Raw genomic sequence first — 20,563 nt, 5'->3', positions numbered from 1 at the left:
AATGACAGCATCTCTTACTTAAGTTTAAAAGTTAACCTTTGCCAAATGTCTACAGAAATAATTAACAATATTATCTCAGTCAATTTAGCTAATTAAGCTTCTGCTACATCTCTGTGATCTCTTCTCATTCCATCAAGGATTTTGGAACCCAGAAAAAGAAAAGAGAAATTGTCGTGGAAGCTGTCTGGCAGAATTGAGGTGAAAGGTTGAATAAATCTAGTCAAATACGTTCTGGAAATTTCACTGTGGTATATTACTTCTTGTATCAGGAAATTTCAGTACCTTTAGAATGGAACAGACTCCACTGTATTGAGCTTATGCTGGGGTGTGTGAGTTGTTGTTACCCCTGTTTACTCCGACTTTCCCCATTTTAGAATTAGTTGTTCATGTTCTATACCCAATCCATATCTTTCTCATTAAACTTTCAATGAATTAATCATATTTAAAGTTTCAGCTCCTCCAAACATTAGTCCTGATGATTTCTCTGAGCCTCGTTTTCATTGCACACTTGTGGTTTTCCAGGGTCTAAGGAAGGGTGAAGACAGAATTATTACATTCCAGTCCTTATCTAAAATTCTTTGCCAATGTGTCTTTCTTTACCAATTTCACTAATAAATACGATGAAATTAAATACTAAAAAGTTTAACATTCTACTCTTTATAAATGTCAAAACCAAATCTTTCACATTAGGGTGGAAGTGGTAAGGTTTTTTGATATTATATAAATATGGAAGTGTATATGTGAATGTTGACAATTTGTATAAATTATGTCAGAAATCAGAAAAAATGAAGTCGATTTATGTCAGTGTGTTTAAAATTCCTGTAATTTTGTAACAGGAAGTGATAAAATTTTGTACAAATTTATTCATGATGAGACCTCACATAATGTCATTTTGTAGCCCTGATTTTTTTAACATAAAATTTTAATGTTGTTAATTCTTGACTCTTCCGTTTCAATTGGAAAGTATTATTGCTTTTTCCTGGTGAAAGACCCGAAGGGGATTGGAAAGAAGTATTCTCTTCAGCTCCTGTTCTCCATGTGTGAAATGCTTGCCATTGTCAACAGAATCCAGTGCCACAGCCACTGTCACATTTTCAGACACCACTGTGTACAATTTATGAGGTTTACATAAAGGTTATGTGGAGTAAATCACTGGCCTCTATCTTTGCTTGGTATCATCTTTGCATTATTTATGAGCAAAGAACAATACATCATGCTGGACTCCGTGTTAGACAGCTATAATTCACCTAGTAAAACATCATTTTCCTTGAGAGCCTGATGCTAGCGTGAAGAGGCAACTCCCTCTATTTGAGAAGAGCCATGCAGCATGTTTCAGATAATACATCAGAAGGATCCTGACTGCACCCATTATTCATGATCAGTCTTAAGATGTAGCACAACCCATGAAGGAATAGGCTTTCTCAAGAAGGCATTCTGCAAGGAAGACCGCTTTGCCTGTTCATCCTCTGGAACCACACTGTTGGAATCCATTAATTTATTCAACACATTTTTGATGAGTCTCACTATGTCCCAGGCACTGGTCAAAGAGCTTAGATTGCTTCAGTGAAAATAAAAATTTAAAATGAAACAAAAATTATGGTCTTAGCCTGTGACCCTCCAAACAAGATTATGCAATAAGAGCTTGAAGATATAAATTTTAATTTGGGAAAGAATCCCAAATAACTGAAGTAGGAAAGGACAGAGTAAGATAGAGAACTAGAGGAGAGTTAACTCAAGGTTGCCTCATTGAGCTGATTGCAGCTTAGTGAGCAACTAGAGTACAATTACACTAGGAAACTTCAGAGGACCACGGGTACCTCAGAATTGCTCACCTGAGAAATATAAGAGCAATTTTCATCCCAGTGACTAAGGGTTGTCCCATGGAAAATTAGTTTTCTTCTGCATATAGACAAATGGCTGAGCAAATATTTTACAGGTATCTCGATTGGAAATAGCAGATAAAGAGACCAAAAATGAAAAATTTGCAGTAAAAATAAGACAAGATGCAATCCAATTATACCTGCACTAATTTCTATGCCACAGCAATAATTGGAATGAAAACAACAGCTTAAAAGATGTGAATTGAACACAAGTGGTGGCCAAAGCAGTTCCTGATCTTAAGAATCTTACAGTCTATCTGTTCAATTAGCTTTTTTAAAACTTTTTATTCTAATTTGTTACAAATGACAGCAGAATGCATTACATTTCATATTACACTATAGAACACAATTTTTCATATCTCTGTTTGTACACAAAGTATACTCAAACCATTCGTGTTTTTATACAAGTACTTATAGTAATGATGTCCATCTCATTCCACCATCTTTTCTACCCATTTGCCCCCCTCCCTTCTCCTCCCACCTCTTTACCCTATCTAGATTTCATCTAATCCTCCCAAGATCTCCCTCAAACCCATCATGAATCAGCATCCTTATATCAGAGAAAGCATTCAGCATTTGGTTTTTTGGGAATTGGCTAACTTCCCTTAGAATTTATTCTCTACCTCCATCCATTTACTTGCAAATGCCATGATTTTATTCTCTTTTATTGCTGAATAATATTCCATTGTGTATATATACCACATTTTCTTTATCCACTCATGTGTTGATGGGCATATCGGTTGGTTCCACAGTTTAGCTATTGTAAATTGTGCTACTGTAAACATTGATGGGGCTGCCTATATGTAGTATGCTGTTTTTAAGTCCTTTGGGTATAAATTGAGGAGTGGGATAGCTGGATCTAATGATGGCTCCATTCCAAGTTTTCCAAGGAATCTCTAGACTGTTTTCCATATTGGCTATACCAATTTGCAGTCCCACCAGCAGTGTATGAGTGTGCCTTTTTCCCCACATCCTCACCAACATTTATCGATGCGTGTATTCTTAAAATAGCTGTCATTATGACTGGAGAGAGATGAAATCTTAGAGTAGTTTTGATTTGCACAATAACTCTTAAATTTAGTCTTTTTATGCTATCTCATATTTCTTGAATGTTCTGCTTATGATTTCTTAATATTTTCACTGTGTGGCCTACATTCTTTTCAAGATTGTATCTTTTTTATTCTTTGTCTGAGGTCTTATAAGGGGCCTAATCTTTTGGTGATTTTTCAATTGAACTTTTAATTTGGTTTATTGTTTCTTTTACTTCAAGGATTTCTGTTTTTTTTTTTTTTCTTAGAACCTCTATCTACATAGTGAGGTAACGTTTTCTTCCTATATTTGATCTTTTGCTGCCTGTACTTGCTTTTTTATATCATTCTTTAATTCACAGAACATTTTAATTATGTACATACTGAACTCCTTCTCTGTCATTTCTTCTGTTGTGTTGGCCATGGATTCTAATAATGTGTTTTCTTGATTTATTCAGGGTACTTTCTTCCCTTGTCTATTCATGTTGACCCTGTGTCTTCCCTTCAAGCACTGTGGATCCATAGCATTACCATTTTTACCCTATAGGTTTATAGTGCCCCTATAGGGTTCCAATACCTCTTCTTTGAGGGGAAAGATAATGTTAACAGATCCCAATACATACAATATAGAACTTTAAATCAAATAGTTGCTATTAAGATGTTTACAGTTTGGTCACAGTATACAGAAATGGTGAATTCAATTATTATCTACAATATAATCAGTAGATTTGCAAACAGGTTTACAAAGGACCGGGGGTGAGGTGTAGGACAATACACTGAAGAGGTAGGAAGTGAGGATATAGAGTTATTATATTTTAGGAAGTGTGAAGGAGCAATCTAAAGAAGAATATTAGTAGCAGAAGAAAAAAGAGGAAGTAATTTGGAGTAGACTAGTAAGTGGTAAGACAGTAGAGTACATAAAACACACATATATATTAAGAAAAAATTTTTTTAATGTTAAATAGTAAAAATGGGAGAAAAGGGGGAAAAAGAATATACCACACAACTGTAATATACTATTCAGATATCCAAGTCCTCATATCCTAATTTATGCAAAGTATTGGTTTCACATATGTTGGTGATGTGAGGGCAGGATAATAAAAAGGGAGAAGAAGAAAAAAAAAATCTCAAAGCAAGAAACAAGGATTGGTTTGGTTGGAAATCAGTATCTTTCCTGCTTCTCTTCTCATCCACTAGGTGGGGTTGTCTGTTGTTAGCTGGTATCTCTGTTCTCAAGATGGTGAATGTTACCAGGGTGAGAGATTGGTGTTGGGTGCAGGGCACCTGGAGGTGGGGTGTGGCACCCAGTAGTCATCAAAGGGATACTGCACCTCAAGGATCTCCTTTGGGACCTGCTCATGTGATGTGGGCACCTGGTCTTGTCTCCTTATCTTGCCTGTAGACCTCACAGCTCCTGGTCTCTATGTTAATCTCTAAAGTGTCTCTTACTCATCTCCACCCTTTCTATTTCCTAATAAGGAACCTTTCTCTCTGGAGGTCCTGTGTGTTGGCTTTGGTGGTTGCGTACCTTTTGGGGAGAACTATTTGTATCGGGCAGTCACTGTGCCGGGTTAGCAGCTGCTGGGAAGAGGGGCAAGTAAGAAATAGGGTACTTGATCAGCCAGAGTTCTAAACTGGGAGTTGCCCCTACTAAAGATGGTGAGGAAGGTGACCCAAGATGGAGGCCATTGCTTTCAGCAATAGTGTGTCAGGGGTCTGTGGGGGAGCTAGGCGATGGCTTTGGAAGGTGTATTCAGAGGTGAGCACTGTGGAATGCAGTGTTATGGCTGGCGGCTTGGAGCCTGTGCCATGTCCCCTGGTACAGGCAGGCTACCATTCATAGGGGACTGTCTCTATTGCTGCAAAATCCCAATATGGAGGCGACCAGGGGGGAGCCCTACTTTGGTAAATGGGGGTCCACACAAGAGTGGCAGCCAGAGTTTCTGAGCATGGGTAGGGGCTGGGTGTCCTGTGTGGAAGCAGCATTGGGATTCTGCTTGGTAGGTGGTTGAAACTTCTGTGCAGGTGCTGATGTCAGTGGTCCTGCTTGGGTACCTGGTAGTCCTGCGTGAGCGAGTAGTTTGGAGTACAACTCTGATGCTGGGGCCTGTAGCCATGCATGGGCACAAGGCAGTGCTTCCTACAGAGGAGCAGCTGGGGGTTGGGAAGGCATCCTCTATTGCTCACATAGAATCAGTATTCTCACTAGTTGAGTCCCAGGTCATGGAGCGAGCGACACAGAATGATGCCTCCCTCTGGCCCACCATCTTGCATTCCTCAATGAGTTTTTATTCAATCCACATACATGACAAAAGGGATTTCTAAAGAAAACCACAAAACTAAATGAGAATGGTTACACTCAAATAGAATTAGACCAATATGTAGCTTACACTCTTGTTAACTTAAGCATCGCTATACAAAGGATACAACGAATAATAAAAAATCAAATAAGAGCCTAAAACCGTAGGTGTTAACTGCTAACAATTTCTTAATCCAGACTCTCCAACAAGAGGCAATAAATTTTCTCAACCCTTAGCTCAAATTCACATCCTCTTTTAGAAAGATTGTAGAGTTCAGAGAAGATGGATCTAAAAAGGAATTTGGGGAGAGAGCTCTCAGGGACTTAGGAGTTTTTTACCCATACCTTAGAAAGGCTCAGAGGGACTCTACTTCACAATGCCAGGAAAGGCAGCTTCAGTGGGTTGTGCTGGAGTGATTTATCTGCTTTCAGTGAAACATAGAGTTCATAGTAGATGGACAACATGCCTGAGAAGCCTACGAGAATGACTGTAGTTTCATAACTTCTCTGATGGTAGAGAAAGGGAAATTGCTAATTTGGGGACAGCTTCTGTTCCCAAAATTTTCAGGTTATACTGGGAAGTACTGGAAAAATATCTATTGAAATTCTATCCAAGAAAAATGCCTGGAATGGAGTGGAGTCCTCTGCCAAAGGAATGTCTTGATTCTGAAGGAATCAAATAATAAATCACCAGCCAAAAAGATGCATCCATTCACATGAAGGGAAAGATATCTGAAATATTTCCAGCAATGGAGGCCAAAAGAAGAATCTCTAGAAATTCCACAAAACTGCCTCATAGAAGAATGTTCCAGTTTAAATATCTCCTAAATGTATAAATTCTCCACTCTGAAGAATCTAAAGGACCCAAAGTATTTCTGTGTAGGACTCTATAAGTTGCACCGTAACTATTATAAAATGGAGACAGGAAGCATTATTTTTTCACACTTATACCAAGTGGGTCCTTGCAAGGCCAACCATGGATCCTACAGAAAGCAAATGAGTAAGAAGAAAATAAGAAATCTTAAGGAAAAAAAAAAAAAAACTAAGCTCCTGGACACGTACTCAGTGATTGTTCACCAGTAGTTAACAGTGAGAACTTTTGGTAATGAATGCCTGTTAATAGCTGCCCCTGTACATCTTCCAGATCTTGGTGTCAGGATCGCACATAATTAAAGGTAAAAAGAAAGATATAAAAGAAATAGGAAGATAAAAAGATTCATAAACAAAATAGTACGAACTTTAAGAGTCCGGTGAAGCCAGTTAGCCTTACACTGATTTGGTCCAGCAGCCAAAGAGAAACCTAAGATTTCTGACTGAAGAGAGTGTTTTATGAAGTCAATAGCTGGCTCACCTTCGTGGCCACGTGTAAGCCACATGAGGGAGTGTAAGATCTTAAACAGTCCACATCCATCTTTCCTCACAGTCTCTGAGTTCTTAAAGAATGCAATGTGGCAACTTTTCCTCCTGAATATGGAAACTGTGGATGGAAGCAGCAACTGCAACTGATTTCAAACAGTTCAAATGAAGATCTTTTATCACCCCTCTGAATCTGCTGTCTCGCCATAATTCTTCAAAATCAAGAGAAGCTGGAGAGACTTCACTAGATGATACACCATGCGTGTCGATAAATGAAATCAAAGAAACCAGCTGAAAAATGAGAACTTAGGCAATCAACAATTTTTTTTCTTTGTGACATCAAATGACTAATTTGAGTCATTTTCACTGAAATTATAGGATGTCATGGTAGGAACTGTGTCAGCCAGGGTAGAGTACGGAATGCACTCTAAACAGACAGGATTTAACTAGAACCTGTTGCGCAGACATAATGATGTGAGCAGACAAATTTAGTCAGCTGAGAGAATCATCTCCTGTTTTATCCTAAAAATTTTAGGTATATCAGATGCTCCAAAGACATACACAGCTCCAGGTCTTGCATACCAAGAGGTTTCGCTACTACCAACTTTCTCTAAAAGGAAAATGTTAGCAAGTTTTGCAAGGAGAGAATTTCCACTTGTTCTAAAGACTTTGCTCTGGGGTTCGGACGATAATGGATGATTAACAGGCCCTCAAGTGAGAAGAGTGTTGTATATACAAAGCAGGGTAGGAAAGGGAAAGTGATGGAAAGTGTTTTCACCTGCACACAGAGAAGAAAATTGACCACATTTTTCTTTTGGAAGCTAAAAAATACCCAAAATACAAAAGACTAGGAATCACAAATCACAAATCTTGACAATTTGCTTTCTTTATATTAATTTTATTATATTAATTTTCCTTTAAATTTATAGCTTCCTATTGCAGTGTAAAACTCTACACAGAGGCAATAAATAACAGAATTAACTGATTAGTGTAATTTCAATTTATTTGAATATACCAACTCTCTGGTGTGAAATATTCACAGTTCATGACCAGTAAAGACTAAACAGGTCCAGTAAATATTATCAAATTCCAAATTTGATTTTACAGATTAAAAAGAAGAAGAGCTCATTAAATTGGGTGTCTCTCAATTTTAATATCTTATCATATAGATCTTCATAGTTTTTTTATCACTTTACTTTCTTTTTAGCTCATGTTTTCCCTTATATGGAAATTTCATTTTATAGGCTGTTAGAATTAAAATCCAACACCATGAGCCTTTTCTCATGGCATCTGAATTTCTAGTCCTTGTTTCCAAATTATATTTAAATCAAAAATGAATTAGTCCATAAAAATCATGATCTTGCATTGCCAATGTCTTGGCTGGGTACAAGATCACGAGCCACTCACAGCTTTGTCGATTCAAACAGCAATTCTTTATTCCCGAACTCACACCGGCCTCTACACACGTTCTGGGGAAATCCCAGTTCTCCTCCACCCAATTCCCCTACTCCACGAGGCTTTTTTCCAATATGCTTTCTGAATCTCCCGAGAACTCAACGGGAACTCAGGCAGCAGGAATGCCCTATTTCCAGAGGCAATAATCTTCAACATCCAACTTCCCTAAAACCCATATTGTCTTAAACTGGGAACGCCTTAAACTTGTCTTAAACCGGGAAAGCCCTAAACCCAAGGAGCGGGATACTTCCTCTAACCTGATCAGCTCTAAACCCGGATCCGCCTTGGTCCTTGAGCAAGGTCACCTTACATGCAATGTCAACAGCGAAATCCATTTAACATGGGGTACGCTAGCAAGGAAATTTTGATGTGTCATTCCTACTTGGCAATGGCCCTCAGCGTTGCATGATGTGGACAATTGAGTTTCAGTCATTTGCTTTGCACTGAGAATATAAGACTCCTTTTCTAGTAGTCACATCCCTCAAAAACCTCTATAGGAGAAAGGAGAGAGAAAGCAAAATAATTTTTGGTGCCTTTACGTTTTAGAACAGAGCTGCAGGAAAGGTGTTAGTGATGCTAAGTTATATATGCAAGAGCAGCAAACCTCATGAGGCTACCCATCCTTCCTCTTATTAGAATCACTATCTCCTAGAAAACAATGAATAATCATGATCATGAAAAAAATCTATTCAGCATTTATTTTGTTCCAGGCACCATGTGAAGTATGCTACATACTTTACCTCTTTTAACCCTCAGAATAATTCCACAGGTTACTAGTTACTATCATCATCATTATCTAATGGTTAAGAAAACAGGATGTTCACAGAGAAGAAAGAAAATTAGCCAGTTATATGGCAGTGTCATGGACTGATTTGGTCCCGTGAAATTCATATGTTGAAACCCGAGTCCCAGTGTAATAGTATTTACAGGAGGGGGCTTTGGGAGGTAATGGATCATGAGAGTAGAGCCCTTGTTACTGCGATTAGTGCCTTGAGGAGAAGGATGTCTGAGAGCTGGCTAGCTGTCTTCCTGCAATGTAAACATTTGAGAAGTCGCCTGTCTGGAAACTGGAACATGATCCTTCCAAGAACTCAACTGTGCTTATACCTGATTGCTGACCTCCCTCCTTTAGAACTGAGAGAAGTACATCTCTATTGTTTGCAAGGAACCACATTTGTGGTATTTTGTTACATAGTAGTCCAAACTAAGAGAGCTAGTATAAAACAAAACCTGAACCCAGAACCAACTGGCCCCAAATCTCATGCAAAAAAAAAAAAATTTCCTTGTTTCATTTCAGATCCTCTCAGCCTCACTTGTTTCTGGGATCTCTGGCCACTTGTTGGGCTAAAATTGCCACTGCTGCCATCGGTTTTGCATGGAAACTGAGCATATTCATATGGGATACTCTGAGGTTTCCTGCCTTACCTAGACTGCACACCCTTCACCTCCCGTCCCTGGGGTTTACTGTTAATTTAAAGGGACAATGATCTGTTTGAAGGTATGAAAGTAGTTAATTCTCCTGGAAAAAACTTTGACCAAGGAAAGATTGGAGCCTGCATATAAATTCTTTACCCATTACTCTGTGAAATATCTGCTTTTTGAAGCAATTTTACAGCCTTTCAGAGGATGGCTATATGAAATGTATAGAATCTAATGCATATGAAGGATTTTGATACAGGGCATGTGAGTCCTATATAGTTCTTAGAAAGGCTAGAGTTAAAAGGAATAGAACAGTTGCAAATTATCTCATTCCATAGCATTAAAGTGGGTGCCTCAAGAATATTCCCAGAAACTCTACAATCTTAAGAAATGATATAGTTTGACCAACAATAAAATAAAAAAAATAAAAAAATAAACAAAATAATAGAAAAAAAATTAAAAAAAAAAAAGAAATTATATAGTTCCCATCAAATTCAGTGCACAATAGTGAGGTGAGTGCTTCTCATAAGCTTTTCTGGAGTCTAGCTCAGTCCTCCTGCCCTCCCACGCTGCTACCTGCCCAACTCTCTGGGGAACAATAATGCAGAATTTAACTCATAAGTATATGGAAGTGGGCCGCAGTCTGGCCTAGAAGACCTTAGATTCAGGGAAGTGAGGATGCTGAGTTGGCTAAAGGCAATGAAGCGCATAGGAATATGGAAATTTGATCTTGACATGGGTCCTGATTGATCCTTGGCCAACCGGACATCTACAAGGGATGCTGAAATAATATTAGAGTCTACAAAACTTACAGAAGTTTCAGAATCCACTGTAATTATAATGAAGTAGAGAAAAATTATATACCAGAATTAATATAAGGAAATATATGTAAATAGAAAAAAAACACTTTGATACTCCATTGGGGGTTAGGGCAGCACAGGTCATTGAGCAACATAGTGAAAGACCAGGAGAGAATCATTAAGTCTCTTCCAAGGAGGGAAGACATGATCATGGCAGGGTTCCTGGTATGTTAAATGAATGGAAATATGGAGGCCATACTGCCACAAGTTCTCCTCAACTATGTCCCCAAAATGCTTTTGTCTTTCGTCTAAATCAGTGTTGAACACAGATTTAAGAATCTCCCTTTGAAGCATCACCAGTCCTTGGTCTGTCTGAGGTACCCACACAACTCAATCCAGTTCTGCATTCATGAGAACACAATCCATCAGTCAGCAGTGTCTCAGCAGGAAAACAAATGGAGCCTCTGTTTCAGATCACCTAGTGTATTAAGAAGCCAGCTTCCAAACAAAGTCAGTTCTGAGGTCCCAGGGCCTCTTTGAACTTCAGCAGCCAAGGACTCAGCCAGCAGCATTTCAGAAACTGACTCCCAACTCTGTCTGTTATCTTTAATTTATTCACAGAATCCTTCATCTTTTTATTTGTACATTACTATAATCAATTAAGACCATTAGGTTCTTTTTACAAATGAGTAAATATTTATTACCTACATTCAAGATCTTTAAATACAAAATGTTTAATTAAAAAGGCAAGGAAAGTCCCCAAGAGGTATTCCAATTTATGCTGCTGGGGAAATATATATATATATATATATTTATGCTGCTGGGGAAATATATATATATTCCGGAAAGGTGAAATTATGGAGACAAAAAAGGGTCAATGGTTGTCACAGTTTGGGGGTGATGGAAAGGTGGCACACAGAAGGATTTGCAGGCAATGAAACTACAGTACCATAATGGTGGACACATGCCATTATAAATTTGTTAGATTCCATAGAATATACAATTCCTAAGAACAAACATTTAAGGTAAACTGGGACTTTGAGTTATTATGATGCATCAATGTAAGTTCATCAGATGTAACAAATGTACCCAATATGAAGAATATTCATAACAGGGGAGGCTATGCCTGTGTGGGGTCAGGGGATATATGGGAAATCTCTGAACCTTCTTAATTTTGTTATGAATCTAAAACTACTCTGAAAATAAAACACTTTTTTTAAAAGGAGGAAAAATGGAAAATACCAGAGCTTGAGCCAGGCACCAGTTAGGAGGTAAACTGAGATTCTAGTAGTAAGCTAAGAACAATACTGGGGGTTATGTAATGGCAACTCAGAATTGCCTTCTGGCTTCCAGCAAAGACAAATGATGATGTTCTATAAAGGACAACTTTCTCAGTGTAGACTTTCAGCCTTCCCACAGTTTAAACTCAGTCAAATATAAATTCGCTAACAAACATTTTTGAATTTACAAGAAAACAGAGCATCATGACTCAAAGTCAACAAAACCAAAAGATGAAAAGACTCAACACTGGTCCCTAAAATAGTCAGACATGGGCAGTCATGGGAAATATTAGGTACAGGCTATCTTTGTCTAAACATTTGTGACAAACAGTAAAATTAAGAGAGTAGACATATTAATTTTAAAACCCTAAAGTTTTATAAATGCAAAATATAATTATTTGAAATTAAAACTCAACTTGTAGAGCAGAAGAGACATATCTGAATAATGTTTATTGAACTAGTAGTTCTACATATATTACAGCAGAGATAAAAATATGACAAATAGGAGAATTGATAAATATTGAGAACAGAAATAAATCTAAAGTATGCCTAATAAGAATACTAAAAGAGAGAATGAGGATTAAGCAATATTTGAATAGATAGTGACTGAGAATTGTCTTTAACTGACTAAAGGCAGGAATCAACAAATCAGAAAATAGACAATATATACCAATCAGAAAAAAACAAAAAGAACTCCATGAATAAACAACTTGAAATGATACTGCAAAACATTAAAGAAAGAATTAAGTATTAAGACTAGTTCATGGGCTGAGGTTGTAGCTCAGTGGCAGAGCAATTGCCTCACATTTGGAAGGCACTAGGTTCAATCCTCAGCACCACATAAAAAATAAAATTAAAGGCATTGTGTCCATATACAACTAAAAGAAGAATTTTTAAAAAGACTAGTTCAAAAGAAAAGGAAAATCATTTTTAAAAGATTGCTAACTTTTCCACAGCAATAAGAATTAGAAAAAGGTACAATAATGATATAATTATTATATCATGATATAATCAAAATAGTGAAAGATAAAATTATTCAAAATTACATACCTGGCAGAAATATTTTCAAAAATAGGGAAATGAAGTGGTCATCACCCTAAAAATGGTGTGTGTGGCGGGGACAAGCTCACTGATTTTGCCACCAATAGAACTTCACTAAGAGAACCTCAGAGAAAAAAAACTACCTCTGAAGTAAGATTTTAATTTAGGAAAGACTATAAGCAAAGGGTAGATAAGAGATAAACTGATCACACCTTATCCTGGAAATTAATGGCTAATTATTTTCTTAAAATGATAGAATAAAAATAGATAATGGAAATAATCTCAGTTATAGTACTAAGATGTGTTACTTTGGAGAGGGTACTTAAATATTGATTTTTTTATTGGTTGTTCACAACATTACAAAGCTCTTGACATATCATACTTCATACATTAGATTGAAGTGGCTTATGAACCCCCAATTTTACCCCAAATTCAGATTGCAGAATCATGTCGGTTACACATCCACAATTTTACATAATGCCCTATTAGTAATTGTTGTATTCTGCTACCTTTCCTATCCCCTACTATCCCCCCTCCCCTCCCCTCCCTTCTTCTCTCTCTACCCCATCTACTGTAATTCATTTCTCTCCTTGTTTATTTTCCCATTCCCCTCACAACCTCTTATATGTAATTTTGTATAGCAATGAGGGTCTCCCTTTATTTCCATGCAATTTTCCTCTTCTCTCCCTTTCCCTCCCATCTCATGTCACTGATTAATGTTACTCTTTTCTTCCTACTCTTCCTCCCTGCTCTGTTCATATTTGCTCTCATTATATCAAAGAAGACATTTGGTATGGGCCAAGGACCTGAACAGACACTTCTCAGAGGAGGATATACAATCAATCAACAAGTACATGAAAAAATGCTCACCATCTCTAGCAGTCAGAGAAATGCAAATCAAAACCACCCTAAGATACCATTTCACTCCAGTAAGATTGGCAACCACTATGAAGTCAAACAACAACAAGTGCTGGCGAGGATGTGGAGAAAAGGGTACACTTGTACATTGCTGGTGGGACTACAAATTGGTGCAGCCAATTTGGAAAGCAGTTTGGAGATTCCTGGGAAAGCTGGGAATGGAACCACCATTTGACCCTGCTATTGCCCTTCTCGGACTATTCCCTGAAGACCTTAAAAGAGCATGCTACAAGGATACTGCCACATTGATGTTCATAGCAGCACAATTCACAATTGCTAGACTGTGACCAACCCAGATGCCCCTCAATAGATGAATGGATAAAAAAATGTGGCATCTATACACAATGGAGTACTATGCAGCAATAAAAAGTGACAAAATCATAGAATTTGCAAGGAAATGGACGGCACTAGAGCAGATTATGCTTAGTGAAGCAAGCCAATCCCTAAAATATTGATTAACGTTAGAACTTTTCAAGGATATGTGGTAAAATTTTAAAGGTAATCACTGCCAATTCCCATGTGCTTGAACTGTCTAGAAAGGACCAATAATCTTCTATTCACCTCACACCAATTTCTTTGCCTACTTGAAACAATTCTTTCACGTACCCTGATAAAGGATGCTGCATCAGTGCCAGGAGCCCAGGAGAGAAGCTTACAGCTTATGGGCATCCTCTGGCACCAGCTCAGACCTTGAAGTTAGGCTGATCCTGCCACAGCCAGTTTAGTAACAGGGAGCTCTCCCCTGCCAATAAGATCTGATGGGAAATCCCATATGAGCTAACTGCGGTCCATTTCCCTGTTCATTCAAGGAGGAATTGCAGCTTTATACAGCACATGCCACCACCCTTTCTTACAATACCATTACTGTATAATGTATATTGTGATTGCTCATTTTTATATTTGCCTTTCAACCTTACCAGCCTTTGCTAAGAGTGAACACAGAAGTTAGTCCTAGAAAAGATCTTATTGTTTCAGTTTCCCCTCTATCCCTTGCCCTACCTTCTGAGTATTACCTCTCGAATCATTTAACTGTCCTCGGTTTATAGACATTTGGGCCACACAATGTGTCTGCTTGTATCACAATCACCAGAGCACTAGAGATCTAAGGATCTTTATTTTTATGGAAATCATATAGTAGGGCAACAAGAACCAGACCAACTCATGAGGTTAACTACCTTGAATGGCTTAGAGATCAGTGAAGAAGAATATTAAGATATAACATTTGGATTATTTACTGAGGCAAATTTTAGATGGATCTTATCATTCTGAGGATTTTTAAATTAAACTAAATTCTCTGACTCCTGAACTGCCATTTTTCAGATACAAGGCCAGGGATGTTACCATGCCAGGTAACTATTGTGTGGGTCCTCAATTTTATTCTCTATTCTTCTCTGCTTTTTCTGTGTCCATGAGAATCCAGTCTCATGATCTCTTCTGAGTTTTGGTTAAATTTAGCAAACGCAGATCACTAGCAGGAGCTGTGAGCAAAAGGGAAGATGAGATTGCAATGTTGATTCTCATGACTTCTTACCCTGGGGCTCACAAAAGGCTGGATTTCCTAGAACTAAAGCCACAGTTCTATGGAGAAGTCTTCTTCAGGCAGCAACTGCACCCTCCACCTGCCCTTTCTGGGCCTAAGAGAATCAATAACTCCTACTGCTACCAGCTCCAGGGTAAGTACACCATCCACGTGGTTACCTATATACTGACCATAGCTTTGTGAATATTCTCTATTAAACTCCGCAAGTTTATTTTATTTTACATGATGTTATTTTATTTATATTTGGGTGCTGGAGATTGAACCCAAGGGTACTCTACCACTGAGTTGCATCCCCAACCTTTTTTGCTTTTATTTTAAATCAGGGTCTCATTAAATTGCCCAGGCTGCTATTGAACTTTTGATGCCACTTCCTCAGCCTCTCAAGTAACTGGAATTACAGCTGTGTGCCACCTATCTGGATTTTTTACTTTATTTATTTTTTTAAACTCTGTGAATTAAGCCATTTTGGGTAGCATGTGTTTCCTACAGGACCCTGATGGATACTGCTACCATGGCATTTTTGCTTTCTTTTTATTTCTGAAAGAGTGCTAACACAGGGCCACACTGGCTTATCTTGTTGTTACCAAGGGCAAAAACATTTGTAATTAATTGTCTTCGGGTAAAAAGAGTGAAGCTTCCCATGAAGAATGCACTGAGGGTTTTGTCCCATGGAGACAGCTTTTTGTCAGTGATATGTGGACGACTAGACCAGTGATATGTGGTGTCACTCAGGCAGCCATTTCGTCTGCCTTCCCTGTAAGGACTCTTTCAACATAAGTCTAACACTTAACAGCATCCCTCTTTCATAGGCACTTAAGGACTTTTCTCTAAGTCTGCACATGTTCTCCCTTCCATAGAAATGAGATCAAACATGCACCTGAAATTTAAAAAAAAAAAGTGATTAATTGTTCCTTTTCTATCGAACTTTTTCTCAATACGAGGACATTAGAAAATTCTAAAAAGAATATAGAGATTATAATTTCACATTGTTTTGCTCTTTGATGTCATCTTTAGAAGGGTGAATTATTGCATGCTGTTGTATTAAGCAGCTACTGCAAAGGATAGATTTTTCTGAGCTAAATGGCTGCAACCACTGAATTTCATCATTTATTAGGTTTATTTTTTCCTCTTGCTTGCTGTTTTTGTTTTAAATATTATGGTTTTCTCCCCAACATTGTTCTACCACCTCTACTGAGTATCAATCGTGTTATATGAGCAAAAGGGGGTGTCATTGACCTTTCTCTCCCAATTCCAAGGCATGCCCAATCACAATGATTTCCTTTTGTGACAGTCATTGTTTCTAGCATGACATTATCAGAATGTGACTCTGTCCTAACCAAAGCAATTGATTTGTTCTGCTAAAAGAAAATTGTAATGAATCTAGTTCTGTAATTCTTATTTGCTTATGTTCATGATTGTAGGACCAGACAGCAGTCTAGACCAAAGATGGTTCAGAATTCTTTGTTCTAGCACACAGCAGGTTGTATTTATAGCCAGTGATCTACAGAAAACAGGAGTAAGATCTAGAGATAGCCCAACTGTTTATAGCACTCATCTGTCTTATTTTAGCATAATTTTACAGTGTGATTGGCTGAGACTCAGCTGCTTGTTAGAATAGATTGTGGTTTGCTTACACCATGTACAGAGAAACATTAAGGCCAGCTTCAGACTGGAACTGCAGCAGAGATCACGGTCCCAGTACACAGCAATCATGTCTATGATGGCTTATATCAGAAGGGCCATCATAATCATGAAGGAGAAGAACTGTGTTGCCATCGCTGCAGACAGGTGCTTCAGGGGGATCCAGGTGCAGATGATGACCATGGACTTCCAGAAGATCTTTCCTATGGGTGACCGGCTGTACATTGGCCTGGCAGGGCTCACCACAGATGTCCAGACAGTTGCCCACACCTCGAGTTCCGGCTAAACCTATGTGAGTTGAAGGAAGGTCAGCAGATTAAGCCTTATACCCTCATGAGCATGGTGGCCAACCTCTTCTATGAGAAAAGATGTGGCCCCTACTACACAGAGCCAGTTATCACTGGGTTAAACCCTAAGCCCTTCATTTGCTCTCTAGACCTCATTGGCTGACCTAAGGAGACCAAGGACTTTATAGTTAGTGGCACTTGTTCTGAGCAAATGTATAGATATGAAAGTCCTTCTGGGAGCCCAACATGGATCCAGAACACCTGTCTGAAACCATCTCCCAAGCCATGCTGAACGCTGTGGACCGAGATGCAGTGTTAGGCATTAGAGTAATTTTCCACATCATTGAGAAGGACAAGATCACCACCAGAACACTGAAGGCCAAAATGGACTGACCCTGTTCACAGAATTTTCTTTTCCCTTTTATTTTTCTTTTGTTCCTTTTAAAAAAAATTTTTTTTAAAGACTTTCTTTAAAAAAAAAAAGCCAGATTTAAAAGATGCAAAGGCAGGTTGGGTATATAGCTCAGTTAATAGAGTGCTTCCCTTGAATATACAAAGCCCTGGGTTCAATCTCCAGCAAAACACACACACACACACACACACACACACACAAATACAAAGGCAGCTTTAGGCCAAAGGTAACAGCTCAGATATGGCAAAAACAAAAACAAGATTTCCACCTGTATGAAAGACAAAAAGAAGCTGACCATTACCACCACGACCCTGGACTATGAAAAACCAAACTAAAGATGACACTGAATATAGTGGTCACAGAATAGAACCAACATCCCAATCAGACCACACTGAAGGACACTGTACTGGTGTTAATCTTAGTTACATGACTTGATAAATTGTTCTGATTTGGAGCTTTGGTGTTTGCTTTCAGTGTTACTAATAGGCCTTTCTGACAATTAACTGTCACCTCTCCCTCTGTTTCATTTGCCACCGTGTTAGTCTAGCATTGCTTTCTCTATATATTTCATTTCAACCTAAGCTACTTCTTATGAATGGGGAGTTTGTGGGGAGACCAATGAAACTTGAAAATTAAGGTTGATTTTATACAAACTTCTAAGAGTTCCTCTATAATATGCCCATGAAATAGTATGTGAGCCTTAATGGCTAATTTTCTCACTACTTGGAGCTCATTTCTGCAGACTTCATATATATGCTCAAGAAGGCTGAACTGCTGGACATTTAATTCCTAGGTAAATGGGAAGTAATTGTACCTATTGATCCCTGTAAGAGTACATGGATGCGTGTGGGCTTGGAAAGCTTTTTTCCTGCCAGAATGAGGAATGTGAAATAAATACAGTAGATTATTCCTTAAATGGTAGGCATTAGTCTTTCTTGGAACTTATTTGTTATTCTCTGGGCTCACTAAGAAGTCTGATGCTGAAATATTTGGAATAGCAAAAATTGCAAGTTGACAGCATATTGCTGAATTTTGATGCCGTGGTTCTTCATTCAGGCATCATCTATTATGTGAGAACATTGTGTTAATAAATTAACATCATCAGAGAAAAGTAAGGACAGAAAATGTTTGCTATCTTGGGCACTGCAATTCTTGGCTCCCTTGAAGCAAAACCTGTTATACAAAGTACAACAGGAAAACCTGGAATTTGAACGTCACCAATTTCAAAGATGGCTTCAAAAGATTCCTGAGAGTTGAGATATCAGCGTCTACCATCATAAGTTTTGCTCTTCAACACAAACTGAGAACAACACCGGTACAGTTCAATTAGCCTAAGCAAGTTTTAAGGAACTTCCTACTGCAACTTCTCCTGTAGCATGAATTTTTTCTGTATTTTTTTTAATCTTATGCTTATTTATATTGTTAATATCCTTTTTGCTATATTCATCTTATCCTCCTGGGTAGAGATCTTGAGAGTAGGAATAATGCTTCTTTTTGCTTCTCACAGAATCACTCTAATATGTACACAGACCTGGTAATTCTCTCCATCAGAATATAGCCAACAGAGGATTTAACTTTCCGGACTCCTTAAAGTTGCTGTTGTTCATGGGAAGTGGCATTAAAATTACTTGGCTAAGACAGTGAAAAAAATTAATGCAATCCTCTGGTTTTTCCTTCCTCACTGGGCAACCCCAAGATGGTGGAGCTTGATTCCCTAGAACATCTGTGTGAAGCCTCCTCATCCTTTGTGCCACAAAGATGAACTAAAGCTCTTGTTAGGCCACTAAGATTTGAGGTTTATTTTCTCAGTCTAAGAATAGATCATCCTTGTTAATACAAACAAGCATATGAGAAAGAACTATTAAATTGATATTTTTAATTAGTTTTTAATTAAATTATGCCTAGTTCTTTATTATCTGCCATTTTGAGCTCTTCTCTTAAACAGCCCACATTTTTTTTTCTTTTCTTTTCTCATAGGTGTAATGATTTGTTTGTCCTGGTGAGTGGGTTCTTTGAAGAGCTTTGTCAGAGGTTCTTAAACAAGAATCAAGTCATATTTCAGAGGGTTTGAGATAGGTCTTTGTCTCCTGTGGGTTTTTATATTTATTCTCTCTGTGGGGGAGTAGACCCTGCACTTTTCATCAGACTTTTAAGTTTTCACAATGACAAACAGATAAGAACTTCTAGGTTAGGTGAAACCTAGAAATTTTATGAAGCATGAGCATAAAATCTTAATATATACAGGATAACTGACAACATTGTAAGGAGACAGTATTCTTAGCCTAATGAATTTTCAAAAATACACAAAACAGTTAATTAAAATAACCAAATACATCCTTATATACCAAAAGTTGGTTTAAAATAGATATAATATCTGAATGATTAAGTGGCTTCCTTAACTTTTCAATCCTCATTTAAAATTGGTGAGAAGAAAAAAATATAGACTCTGAAGGAAAATCTTAAATCACTCGTTTTCTTACAATGTTTGGATAGTTCACACCATCTTTCTGGAATAAATGATTATATTAATACATAATCAGTAAGAGATTCGTACCCACCCACATCCTTATAAGTTCATATGTTAATACCAACCCCCATGTAATGAATCTCAACTGTCTCTAATAAGCAGTCTGTTACTACCTTTAAAGCCACAGTCTTTATCCCAAGTTTCAGAAAAAAGACATGAATAATAATTTTGCCCACAGTGGTTCCAGAAAAAATTCTAAGGACTAAATATATTAAACTATGTGAATCACTTTTAAAAAAAAAAATACTATCTTTAATCAGTCCCTAGGGGATGGTTTATGAAAAAATAGATTCTGTTCTTTCAGTCTCTTGACCAATTGGTTAAAGTACATTAGTTCTTGCCTGAGTTCACACTGAATTTTTAGAATAACCAACACTATTCCTTCAATTCTCCCTATCTCTGCCACTTTTTCCCCAGACCCAAGCTCATGAAACATTCATGAGAATGCAATTAGATCCTCCTCAAAGTGAGTTCTTAGCCTACAGAAAGCTCCTTCAAGGATTCCTACTGTTTGTCTACTGCCTAGAACCTCCTAATTTTGAGCCAGGTTTCCCTTTTCCTAGGTTGACAGACAATGACTTAATCACAGAAGTTGGGCTATGCAAAGCAAGAGCTTTGCTTGCTCTCATATCATACATGTTGGTTTCTTACTGACCAACACAGTGAATTATTATGCTAAC

The 20,563-nt window shown here is 37.8% G+C and overlaps 1 protein-coding gene and 1 pseudogene across 2 annotated transcripts in view; both read left to right on the top strand.

Moving 5' to 3' along the window:
• Window positions 1–20,563, top strand: part of STON2 (stonin 2) — a 1,178,066-nt gene that overhangs the window by 370,570 nt on the left and 786,933 nt on the right. The window lies entirely within an intron of this gene.
• LOC308648302 (proteasome subunit beta type-3-like) lies at window positions 16,728–17,337 on the top strand (annotated as a pseudogene). Its single transcript has one exon. The product of its transcript is annotated as a proteasome subunit beta type-3-like (transcript).

Source organism: Spermophilus citellus (genome assembly GCF_964194105.1).
Source record: "Spermophilus citellus genome assembly, chromosome: 4".
NCBI lineage: Eukaryota > Metazoa > Chordata > Mammalia > Rodentia > Sciuridae > Spermophilus > Spermophilus citellus.
This window is presented reverse-complemented; position numbering and strand designations above follow the sequence as displayed.